Here is an 11,651-nt window from a genome sequence, read left to right on the forward strand (position 1 = left end):
AAATATTTTATCTCTACTATGATAAAAAGAACTCTTATTGGATTACCTGTTTCGGAGAATGCAGCAGAATGTTGGTAAAAAGACTACTATATTAAAAACAGGGAGAACTCAGAGAGTAATTTCCTATTTACATTATTTACATTACTTTTTTCATATGGCTGATAGTACTACTATACCCTTAAAAACATTTTTTTTTTTTCAGAGTCTGTTAATTTCTTGAGTAAAAACGAAATCGATGTCAGACAAACTAAACTGAGTCTGGTTTAGAGTTAGCTGATGTCCACTTGCATCTTAGATGAGGATAAATCACAGTGAGGCTGGCCAGGGGCACAGAACAAACCCACCTGTTATGTGTAAAAGCAGGAATCCCATCACCAGTGTGGGTCAGTTAGCAAAGGCTCGGGGACTCCATGTTAATGCGCCGGATAAAACCAAGAAGAGCACAGTTCTTTCAGGAGAGGAAAGAGCCAGAACACTTAGAGAACAAATTGCAGCAGGGTCAGGATGGAGGGCAGCAGTTAGAAAACACCCACTGGTCACTTGGGGAACACAGTGACCGCATCATAACCCTCAGGCGGTGTGACCCGCTCACGGGCATGTTTTTCACAGTAGATCTGATCCTCCACGAAAAAATGGCCCTTCTGTTTCAGGTTGATGGCACAGTCGGTGCACACGTAACACTTAGGGTGGTGGTGCCGTTCCCGCAGCTTCACAAACACACCTACAATGCTGCTGTCACATTTGTCACACATGGGCAACTTCTGAGCGTTTCCAATCAATGACTGGAGCGTTAACACTTCTGAATCCCGAAGGCTTATTAGGATCCACTTTCTCCTCAGATGTAGAATTTCCTTCGAACCCAGGAATGGAGTGGACTGTTTGGGAGGCTCATTTAACTCCTGGAGCATCTTGTAAACGTCAGATTCTTTGTTGATGATGAGGCCACTGGGATGCTGAGAACGCTCTAAGGGTCTGCCCTTCGTCTCCTACCCGCTGGCTGCTGTTTTTGACTCCAAGGCATTGTTGAAGTTGGAGATGTTTTCAGAAGAGTAGACGCCAGCTGGGTTGTCCTGGTTGGTGATAACCCTGTGGCAAAGCTAGTGTCCGGAGAGGCGGTTAAGGGCATGGCTCTTCGTTTGTGGGCACTTCCAATGTGCAGGACTTCCGGGGTTCTGAAGCTAAATTCATCTTGCATGGATGACGTTTCCCTTCCTCAGTCACCAGAAAAGACCAGATTTTAGGTTCAGATATGGCTACTGTGAGAGTCATGTTGTCTGTGTAAACCTTAATTTTAGTCTGAGCTTCCAACTGTGCCATACTGCTAGTATTTTCCCCATCTATGGCTGTGATGACGTCTCCGATACATAAATCAGCAATAGCAGCTTTTCTTCCAGGAGTGGCCCGGGAAATGGGGAGCGGCTGCTCAAAGTCCTTGCCCTCTAACAAGGCGGAAGCCCCATAGTCCCGGGCCCTGGAGAACTATCTGCTGGGTGGTCATGGTGCGGCAGCAGCAATGAGTGAGACAGACGGGATAGGACGTGGCGTGACGCACAGGACTCCCCCTGCAGCTGTCAGAGAAAGAGCGTGCGGCCCCTCAAATACAATTTTAAATAAAATATTGCATATATTTATATGTACTTGGGATTTTTTTAAAACTTTCTCCCACTTTTATAACTAAAGCTAGGCATATTTTGAATTGTTTAATTGTCTTCTAGCACAAGTTATTCATTAGAACATGAATCTACCCTTTTATTTAATATCGTGTGTGTGTGTAGTCTTAACACAGCACAGCACTTTTTCCTAGGGAAATATTTAAATTTATGAACACTAAATTATAATTTTGAATTTCAGTTAGAATGCTACTTACCCTAAATCTGTCTACTGTTTTAATATTGGTATATCAGCAATTCTTACAATAAATTCAATAGTTGCAATAAAACTAACAAAGGAAGCCATATTGTTTAAACTGACAACAGTGTTCATAATCAAAGAAAATAAATAAGTAATGCTTACTTAAAAATACTTTTTTATTAGCACATGTGCAAAAGAGTTTAAATAAAACCAGGTAACTGACTAAATTCTAGTTGGTAGTGTAGTGGTTACTAGTTGGGTTGCTAACCTCAAGGTCAGCAATTCAAAACTACCAGCCATTCTGCAAGAGAAAGATGAGGCTTTCTACTCTGGTTAAGATTTACAGCCTCAAAAACCCTTTACAGGATTGCTCTGAGTCGGAACCAACTCCACGTCACACCACCACCACCAGATATAGAATAGATAATTATTACATTTATTTATATTTGTACACAAGATAATTTATAACCCTAATACAAGAAATTCAAGTCAGGACAGTGGTTGTTGTTGTTAAGTGCCATCGAGTCGATTCTGACTCATAGTGACCCTGTATAGGATTTCCAAGAAGCAGCTGGTGAGTTTGAACCACCGACATTGCAGTTCAAACGACTTTGTAGTCCGACGTATTAGCCCACAGCACCACACCAGAACGGTGCTTAAAAACTCTTAAAAAAAAAAAAAAGCATTGATCTCAAGGTGCGAGATCAGTGCAGTTACTTCATATAGGCAAAAGACTTGTAATTATTTTATTCTAGTCTTAGACTAATTTCAAAAAGAGTAAGAACATTATAAATACGTTTTTCTCTTCGGCATCTGCCTTTGCAAAGAAAAGATCATTAAATAAAAAAATCATTGTAAATTCTACTTTAATTTATCAATTATGTATACACTACATTTACACTCAAAGATGTTAAATGACCTGAGAAAAATGTCAAAACAGAGTTCTATGCATAATTTTTTTAAATACCTGATATGCAATCTAATTTTCCAAAAAGTATTCTTGAATTTGGACTGTTTTAGTCTTCCATTCAAATTACGTAAGAGAGACCAAACTTAATAGTTTGCTGTTGCTTTTGTTATTTTGAATCATAGTGACTCTATATAGAACAGAATAGAACACTGCTTAATCATCCTCAGAAGTCCTTTTGTGGCGCTGTGGGTTAATGCACCAGACTGCAAAGCCGTTTGAATTGCAAGGTTGGCTGTTCAAGCTCACCAGCTGCTATATAGGGTTGCTATGGGTCGGAACCAACTCGACAGCACTTAAAAACAACAACAACAACAATCATCCTCATAATTGTTGTTATGTTTGAGCCCATTATTGCAGCATATGTGTCAATCCATCCCACTGAGGGATTTTCTCTTTTTTGGTGATGCTCTACTTTACCAAGCATAATATCCTTCTTCAAGAACTGGTCTCTCATAATGCTGTTAAGAAGTACCATCAAGTTAATTCCAACTTATAGCAACACTGTATAGGGTTTCATAATAACTCTCTAATGTACTTACTGATTAATAGAAAAGGAAAACCTGCATAGAGAAATGTTAAACTGGTTGGTGTCGTGTTGACTCTAGATCATGACAATCGCATGTGTATCAGAGTAGAATTGTATTCCAGAGTATTTTCAAAGTCAGATCACCAGGTCTTTCTTCCAAGGCTTCTCAAGTAGACTGGATCCATCAGTAGTTTGGTTAGTAACTGAGTACATTGACTGTTGAGAGCATTTTTTGTTGTCTGAACTTTTGCAGGGATAGCAAACCTGCAGAAGTCTCTGTCTTGCCACTCGACCTAAGGATTTTGGACTTTTCAGTGCCCATAATCATGTAAGACAATTCTTTCAAATAAATTTCTTCTCAGCTCTTTTCCTTCCCTCCTTCCTTCTCTCACTCCTTCCTTCCTTCTCTCACTCCCTCCCACCTCCCCTCTGCTTCTGTTTCTCTGTTGTTGATATTAGGTACCATCAGGTCAGTTTTGACTCATAGAGATTGTATAGCATTTCAGCAAAGCAGCTGGTTTGCTTGAATCTCCAGCAAGTGGTTCTAGAGAAACAAAATCTAAGAATGAGTTATCCACGTTATTTTGAGAATTTCTGGAATTGGTTATCAAATCTACTTAGATTTAAAGACAATAAAAACTATTTCCAATAGTAAAGAGATCGATGTTAGTAAAGAGAATGTGGCAATACAAATGTATAAAATAGTATCATTGGGTGATTTTAATCAAATATTTACAAGAAATAAGGTTCTGGGTGATCATGTATTTGATATCATAGAACAATTTTGTCAAACTGATGAGTGTAATGTTGGCTGGTTGCTTCTTTGGGGGGACAAAGTTGGGGCTGGGTGGGAAGGATGAGCTCATTGCTTCAAAGTCCCAACAAAAATACTAAAATTTTACATTTAAATGTTCTAAATATTTAATATAGAGAATTTTGTATTATTTCTTGTAGAGAATTTTGTATTATTTCTTATAGAGATAACATATTTGACTGAATTTCAGACATCACCCAGCAAATAGCCAAAGCCCCAACAAGACCAAGGACAATAAATCATATCTAACTAATTTAAATGTTAAAAGGATAGAAATATACTGGCCAGCATGCTAATTGTACTGAAATGTGGTGTCCAAAATTTCTTGTTTATATTAATATTAGAGAAAGGAAAAATATCTTCCTTTCATAAATAAAAAGAGAATGTTTGTGTTTATCCTTATTATACATTTCTTCCACTTGTAATTAATTCATTCTTTCCAATGGGAATCCTCTTACATTTTATCTTGGCTTGACCTTTTGCCGACTTGCTCCAGTACCAAAGTTTCATTCTTAATCTAATAAATTTTTGTCAAAGAATGCCTTTGCATCCCTACTTGTCATTCATTCAACATTCAGAGATAATCATTAAGTATTTATACTTGATAGACACTACTTTAAGACACAAGACTGTAACTAAGAATAAGGATGTTGTTTAGATGTGGCTTACATATATGTGCCCATTCTAAAGATAGATAACACAATGGATTGTAAAAATCATTCATCAGTATCGCTAATAGCATATGTAAATAAAATTTTACATATTAAGATACTTCAAAAACTTTTGATGCAGTGCATAGTCAAAGAGCTGCCGGAAACAGGATTCAAAAGAAAACATGGAACTAGGGATATTTTGGTGATATTAGATGGATCACAGCTGAAAACAGAATACCAGAAAAATGTTAATATGCATTTTATTGATTGTGCAAAAGCTTTTGATTGTGTAAAATTATGCAAGGTATTGTAAATAGAGGTATTCCAGAACACTTAATTGTGCTCATGAGGAAATTATACATACACCAAGAGACTGTTTTAAACCAGAACTAGGGGATACTGAATATTTTTAAATTAGTAATATGCACCAGGGTTGTGTCCTTTCACCATATTTATTCCATCTGTATGCTCAGCAAGGAATCCTAGAGGCTGGATTATATGAAGAAGAATGTGACATGATTAAAGGAAGACTCATTTTGACTGGACCAATTTGACTGGGCCAGGATGATCAGTACTTTGGCAGTTGAGATGTCATTATCCCCCATGACGAGATATAACATAATGTAGTCAACTCTATGATGAGGTCTGCTATGAGTAGCCAATATATTGAAAGGAAGCTTTCTAGGGGATGTGGTCTACTTCCAATATGTTGTATGCACTAGTAAGGCTTGCTGGCTCTCTACTGGGTCTGAATCTTGTGTCTAGCACATCCTCTGACCTTTAGACTTGAGCCAGTAGCCTGCTCTATTACCTACCAATCATGGGATTCATCAGCAGCCTGCCTTCTTACTTGCCAGACCTGCCTGCCTGCCATCTGACCAACTGATATTGGTTCATCAGTTCTTGACAGGGAAGTTTGGTTCACGAATTAGGGAGATCTGGCGGCGAAAGAGATAGAGAAAGAATATACACAAAGATACAACAAGAGAGACGAAGAAACACTCTGAGACCAGAGTGATGCAAAACTGACAGGCAGACCCTGGATTGCAGGCATCATGGCCCTGCAGGCAGTAATGCATGCAAGATTCAATCTGCATCTGTCTTTTATTTCAGGTAGGGGTTTTACACAAAGGAAGAAGGGGATTATTAAGACAGGGTACAGAAATGAAATGTGATTAATCGTTCAGAACAGGACACAATGATTTACAGGAACAAATTCTAAAATATGCATCGCAAATTGTCTTAATAATCTAACATCTAGCCCACCAGTGAGTTCATAAAAGCCTATGAACCCGGGACATCAGGAGAACACTTCCTTGGCCCTCAGGGTCCCTGGCTAGCAATCCTGAGTGGGGCCTTCATGTTGGATTTTCGTCCATGACACAGGGCCTCAGCATCTCAGTGCTTGTGGTCCCCAACAAATTCTGAAGCTTTGTGAGTCAGAAGACTCTAGCCTGACATTTGACAAATGGACTTAGGACTTGCCCACCTCTACAACAGAAGTAATGATGTCCTTGATATAAACCTGTCTTTACATATACATATATAAGCTTCACTGAATTTGAAGTAAATGTAAGATAATAAAGTAATGTGTCCTAGAATGCAATGGGATAATACAAATATGGAATTCATGGAACAGTTACAGCTAAAGATAAAGATTTGGGAATCACTGACATACAAACTTTATTTAAAATTATGGAGTGTTTGATATCAACTAGGTACCCCTAGAGAGAAGATACTTTGGTACTCCATGCATTCTTTTACATAACATGGAAACAAAAGAATTCTGCAAAGAGGGGTATACCATATTATCTTATGTAGTGCTGTTTTCTCCTCCATCACCTCCTTTTCTTCCTGATCTTTGGTTCTCACATTTTTCACCTTTTCCCTCTTGTTTTTGATCTGGAGTTACAATCACTATGCCAGCTTCTACTTTAGATTTGAGGTAAATAGATGTATTTAATGATAATATTCAATTATAAGCCAATACTGTATTAATTATTATAGTTTTACAATTGGTTTTGAAATCTGGTCATGTAAGTCCTCTAATTTTAGTCGTTTTTCTTCAAAACTACCTTCACTATTTGCAATTTCATATTCATTATAAAATTAACTTGTTAATGTCTATAAATTCTTTGAACGGGCTTTGTATTTCTTTAAAATTATCAATTCCTAGATAGTTGATATATTTAATATTATTTAAATATATATTTTATCAATATGTACTTTAAAGATATTATGTTTTAAGCCAATATTTCAGTTGTTATGTCTATTGTTAAATGACATTTTAAGAAGCCCATTAACAAACAAATGATAATTTAAAACAGGCTTGAAGCATGTGGAGACCTGGTGTGGTGCTGTGGGTTAATGTGCCAGACTGCGAAGCCATTTGAACTGCAAGGTTGGTGGTTCAAACTCACCAGCTTCTCCTCAGAAACCCTATACAGGGTTGCTATGGGTTGGAACTGATCCAATGGTACTTAACAACAACAAATGAAGCTTGTGGATTCCTGGGTGTGGATCAAACCCACGAACCTCTCCTTGGAAACCCAATAGAGTATCGCTATGAGTTGGAAGTGACTCAATGGCACTTAACAAGAAACATGTAGCAAAAAACAACAAGAAACATTTAGCAAAAAATATTCAGAGAGTGGCATGATTTTTAATGTGCTTATCTCCAAGTCCTTCAATGAGTAGAACTCACTCTCATGCTTAATTTGTGCAATGTTATACATGGATATTCATCTATTCAACTGAAACTTTAAAAAGTAAATAACCTCATTGTGATCAATTTTGAAAAATATTGAGAGAAGTAGGTAAAAAATGATTATTGTCTCATCAGTCAAAGACAATCAATCAATATTTTATTTCGCCTCTTTCAGCCTTATTTTCTCAACTTATTTCTTAATAGTCATCTGATTTTTAAAGTGTTTTTCTAGAACTTGATAGTTGCTGTTGAGTTGATTCCACCTCATGAAGAACCCCTGTGCAGAGAGTAGAACTATGCTATAGGAATTTTCAGGCTTTCAACTTAATCTATGCATACTTCAATTTTCCTATTACACTTGAGAGTAAATACTTGAAAAATTCTTTGGAAAATTACATTGTTGTTGTTAAGTGCCATTCAGTTGGTCCAACTCATAGTGACCCAGTATTGGGTTTCTGTGGAGTGGCTGGTGATTAACTCAATAGGAAATGGAACAAAAATATAAGTGTCCCTTCTCAACTTTATTATTTTATAGTTTCAAATTCATATAAATGTGTATATATGACAATTCATCCAAAGACCTTAAAATCCCCTAATTTCTAGATACTATTTTCAGTACTCCAGAGGAAGTGAAGACATTCATTTTCAAATTAGCTTGTTAATTTGTTGGTAAGTATGGCACTGTGGGCTAATACATCAATTTGACCTACAAGGTTGGTGGTTCAAGCTCACCAGCTGCTCCTTGGAAATCCTATACAGTTGCTATGGGTAGAAATCAACTTGATGGCACTTAACAACAACAACAACACTGTCAAGTTCGTTCCAATTCCAAGCAACCCTATATAGGGTTTCCAAGGAGCAACTGGTGGGTTTGAACTGCTGATCTTTTGGTTAATAGTCCAGTGCTTATCCTTCAGATTAAGTATAATATATTGCTTTTTTAAAAAGCCAAAAGCAGAGAAGATAAATGTTGAACTTTTTGAGTTATCAGCAAGTGTCAACTCAGCAAGTAAATAAAGTTTAGAACATATTTGCAATTTAAGAAAGTAAGTGGTTAATTCAAAACAGTACCTTTTGAAGGAAAGAATGACTTGATGATGCCATATCAGATATGTGTCCATGTTCCAACCATCCTGCCATTAGCTGTATGCCTTGATGCCTGTCATCTGGTTTTGGTCTCTACCCCATTAGTGAGCAGAGTAAAACAAAAACAGGCAATATGCCATCTGGAATTTGTTGAGTCAGTTGAAGCTGTGTGGAGATAGGATGGTAAAGACTTGGCAATAATAATGACACAATATGAGAAGTTTAACAACTTTGATTGGATTTCAGCCATCATAGCAACAACCTCCACTACTGTGTTATAAATTTTGGATGCAGCTATCTAACAGAAGGCTAACTGAGATTATGAAGAGACAACTGTTTGGCTCATTATAAAGTCAGATGTGTTCTTTGGCATTTGAGTGGACAGCAGAGACTTTGACATTAACACATGGCTCATTAGGAATGAATTTGAGCTTGGCCTTTTGCGGCACTTAAAACAAAATATCTAATATAGAGAGGCAACTCCTTGAAAATGCCGATACAATCTCTTAAACATACATAGCTGTAATTTAAAATGAAGATACCTTACCTCTAGGCACTTGCCATTAAGAGCATAGTGCGTGTCTTAAAATTGTGGGTAAAATAGAGAAACAGAAAAAGATCATGTTCCTTTTATCTTTCTTGTTTCTACTGACAAATACACTGACTTTTCCTGTTCTTCCTAACTGTTTGTCATGTTCTAGGAAAGGCAGTCTTGTAGTATCGTGATAGGGTCATGTTTACTGCATTACATAGTACTTAGTGGTCAGTTACTATTTCTATTATAAATTTTATTTTACAACTTAGCTAATGCAATTTGAAGAAAGCTGAAATTTGGAACACAAAGCAGTTTATTACTTTGCATCTACCAAGCAGAATACTCTTTGATGTTTAATACAGCTTGGAATTGTTTACTGAAAGTGCTTTGGGTGAATATTCAGTTTTGAAATAAGGAAATTTATACTATTAAATGGGTGGGCACATTTTATATTAATATGTTTATTGTTTGCAGTGTATGCAGTGACTATTGGCAAAGATTGTTTATTTAACTTGCTGTGTTAACCAGCATTGAATTTCTTCAAAACTGCATTATATGAAGGAACTTCAAACATTTAAGAAAAATTATCTTATATTTCTGTTTTTCCATGAACTTTTTGAAGCCCCCTTGTTTCATGTTGCTTCAAATACTTTCAACTTTCTATAATGAAATCCACAGTGTTTCACTCTAAAAATAATTTAAATACCATTTTCATTTAATTTTAACAATTCTATGTTATAGTATATTTTGCTGCCTTGATAATTAAAATTATAGAAAAGTAAATTGTGCTTTTATAATTCATGTACAACAAAACCCTCCACAAAGTCAATGAAAGAAATGTATTTGCCAGTCCAGTCAGCTATGATGACTATTACAAATTTCTTATACTTTGAGGTCTGTGTGTAGAAGCAAATGTGATGCCCAAGGGAAGTGCACATCTATCAAGAATGTCATGGACAACATGATCTGACGAAAGGCCTCAGAGTCTGAGTAACATTAAAAGGAAAACCATGGGTCCACACACTTTAAAGCTTTGAAAGTTTTAAATGATAAAAAGGTACTACAAACAGTCCATAAAACAAACAAAGCAACACATTAAATGAATCTCTCTAAGCAAGGAAATTAAGTTTGAGACTGAACCAGTATCTGTTACTTCCTCTTTCACAGCTTACTACTGTTAGAGCCCAAATGAAGCTTATAGTACACTATGAATTATGTCATATTATCTTAAGTTTGAGTAGACTTAGATTATGGCAGACATCTTCAAAAGGGTCTCCTTCTTGTGTTTAGCTGATGCATAGCCTAAGCAAAATAAATCTATATGCTAATTTATTTATTTATTTATTTGCTTCACAGTACGTCACATACACACCAATTATCAGTTACCATCAAGTCCTGTCATTTCAATTCATGGTGACTTTATATGTAGCAGAGTAGTCCTGCTTCCTAAGGTTTTTATGGCGATTACCTTTTGGAAGCAGATCACCAGGACGTTCCTCCAAATTACCTCTGGATGGATTCGAACAACCAACCTTTTGGTAATAGCTGAACACTTAAACATTTGTGCAAACCAGGGACCACATGTTATGTTCATTCATTGGACGCACTTCTGTCAAGTCAATTTGGACTCATAGCGGCCTGATGTAGGGTTTCTGAGGCGATGTATCTTTTTATTTTCTTTTTCAAAAGTCCTATTTGAGATTTCATTTTCAGCAGTAAATCTTATCATTTGTAAAAATTTCTCCCAGCTAACTGTTATCATGACCAACTGCAACTGTCACAATTGTAAAGGTAAAAGTTTTGTAACAAAAATGGGGGAGTAGTTAATCTTACAGTCCAGAAACAGAGGACCCTAAGTCCATCATATGAGACGAGCACAAGCAAAATACAGGACCTTATCCAGAGAAGCAGCAACACCAGAGATGGAGGCAGAGATGGGGACATGGACAGAAGGAGAAGCTGAGGACTCTAAATTCATGGAATTAGAAGGACTGAGAGCTTATGGCAAGGAGGCAGGCTTGCAGAATGTGCCCTTTGATGGTTTAAATTATTATATATATCTCAGTGGTTGTTGTTTTTTTTAAAACTGTTTTATTGTGAATTATGTGATAGTTTACATGGGAGAACATTAGCTTTGCATTCACCCTATCGTATATAATTACATTTCCGTGGTTACTGGATGTAGAGTTCCTAGCCAGTCCATCTCTCCATATCATCGTCCCTGCCTCCACCTCCAGCATCACATCTCTGGGTAGAGTCCCGCATTCCACTCTTCTCCCTTGATGGTCCCAGAGGCCTACATCCCTGGCCTGCAAAGTCAACCACTTCCTTCCTTTTGCCACAAAACATGTACCCCAACATTTCCAACACTCACAGTCAGTCCTAATAGTAATTATTCACTATTGTACCAGATGAGAGCTATCCCCATCTCCTTTCATCAGTGCCTCCCAAACAGATTGGATACTACTCAGTGGAGATTCTACCTTCCTCCATGCCCTCTGGATCTAGG

The 11,651-nt window shown here is 37.0% G+C and overlaps 1 pseudogene; it reads right to left on the minus strand.

The window, feature by feature from the left end:
• Window positions 1-536: 536 nt before the first annotated feature.
• Window positions 537-1,498, minus strand: LOC102825925 (annotated as a pseudogene).
• Between the last annotated feature and the right edge of the window lie 10,153 nt (window positions 1,499-11,651).

The sequence above is a fragment of the Chrysochloris asiatica genome, unplaced genomic scaffold (genome assembly GCF_000296735.1).
Source record: "Chrysochloris asiatica unplaced genomic scaffold, ChrAsi1.0 scaffold00017, whole genome shotgun sequence".
Taxonomy (NCBI): Eukaryota; Metazoa; Chordata; class Mammalia; order Afrosoricida; family Chrysochloridae; genus Chrysochloris; species Chrysochloris asiatica.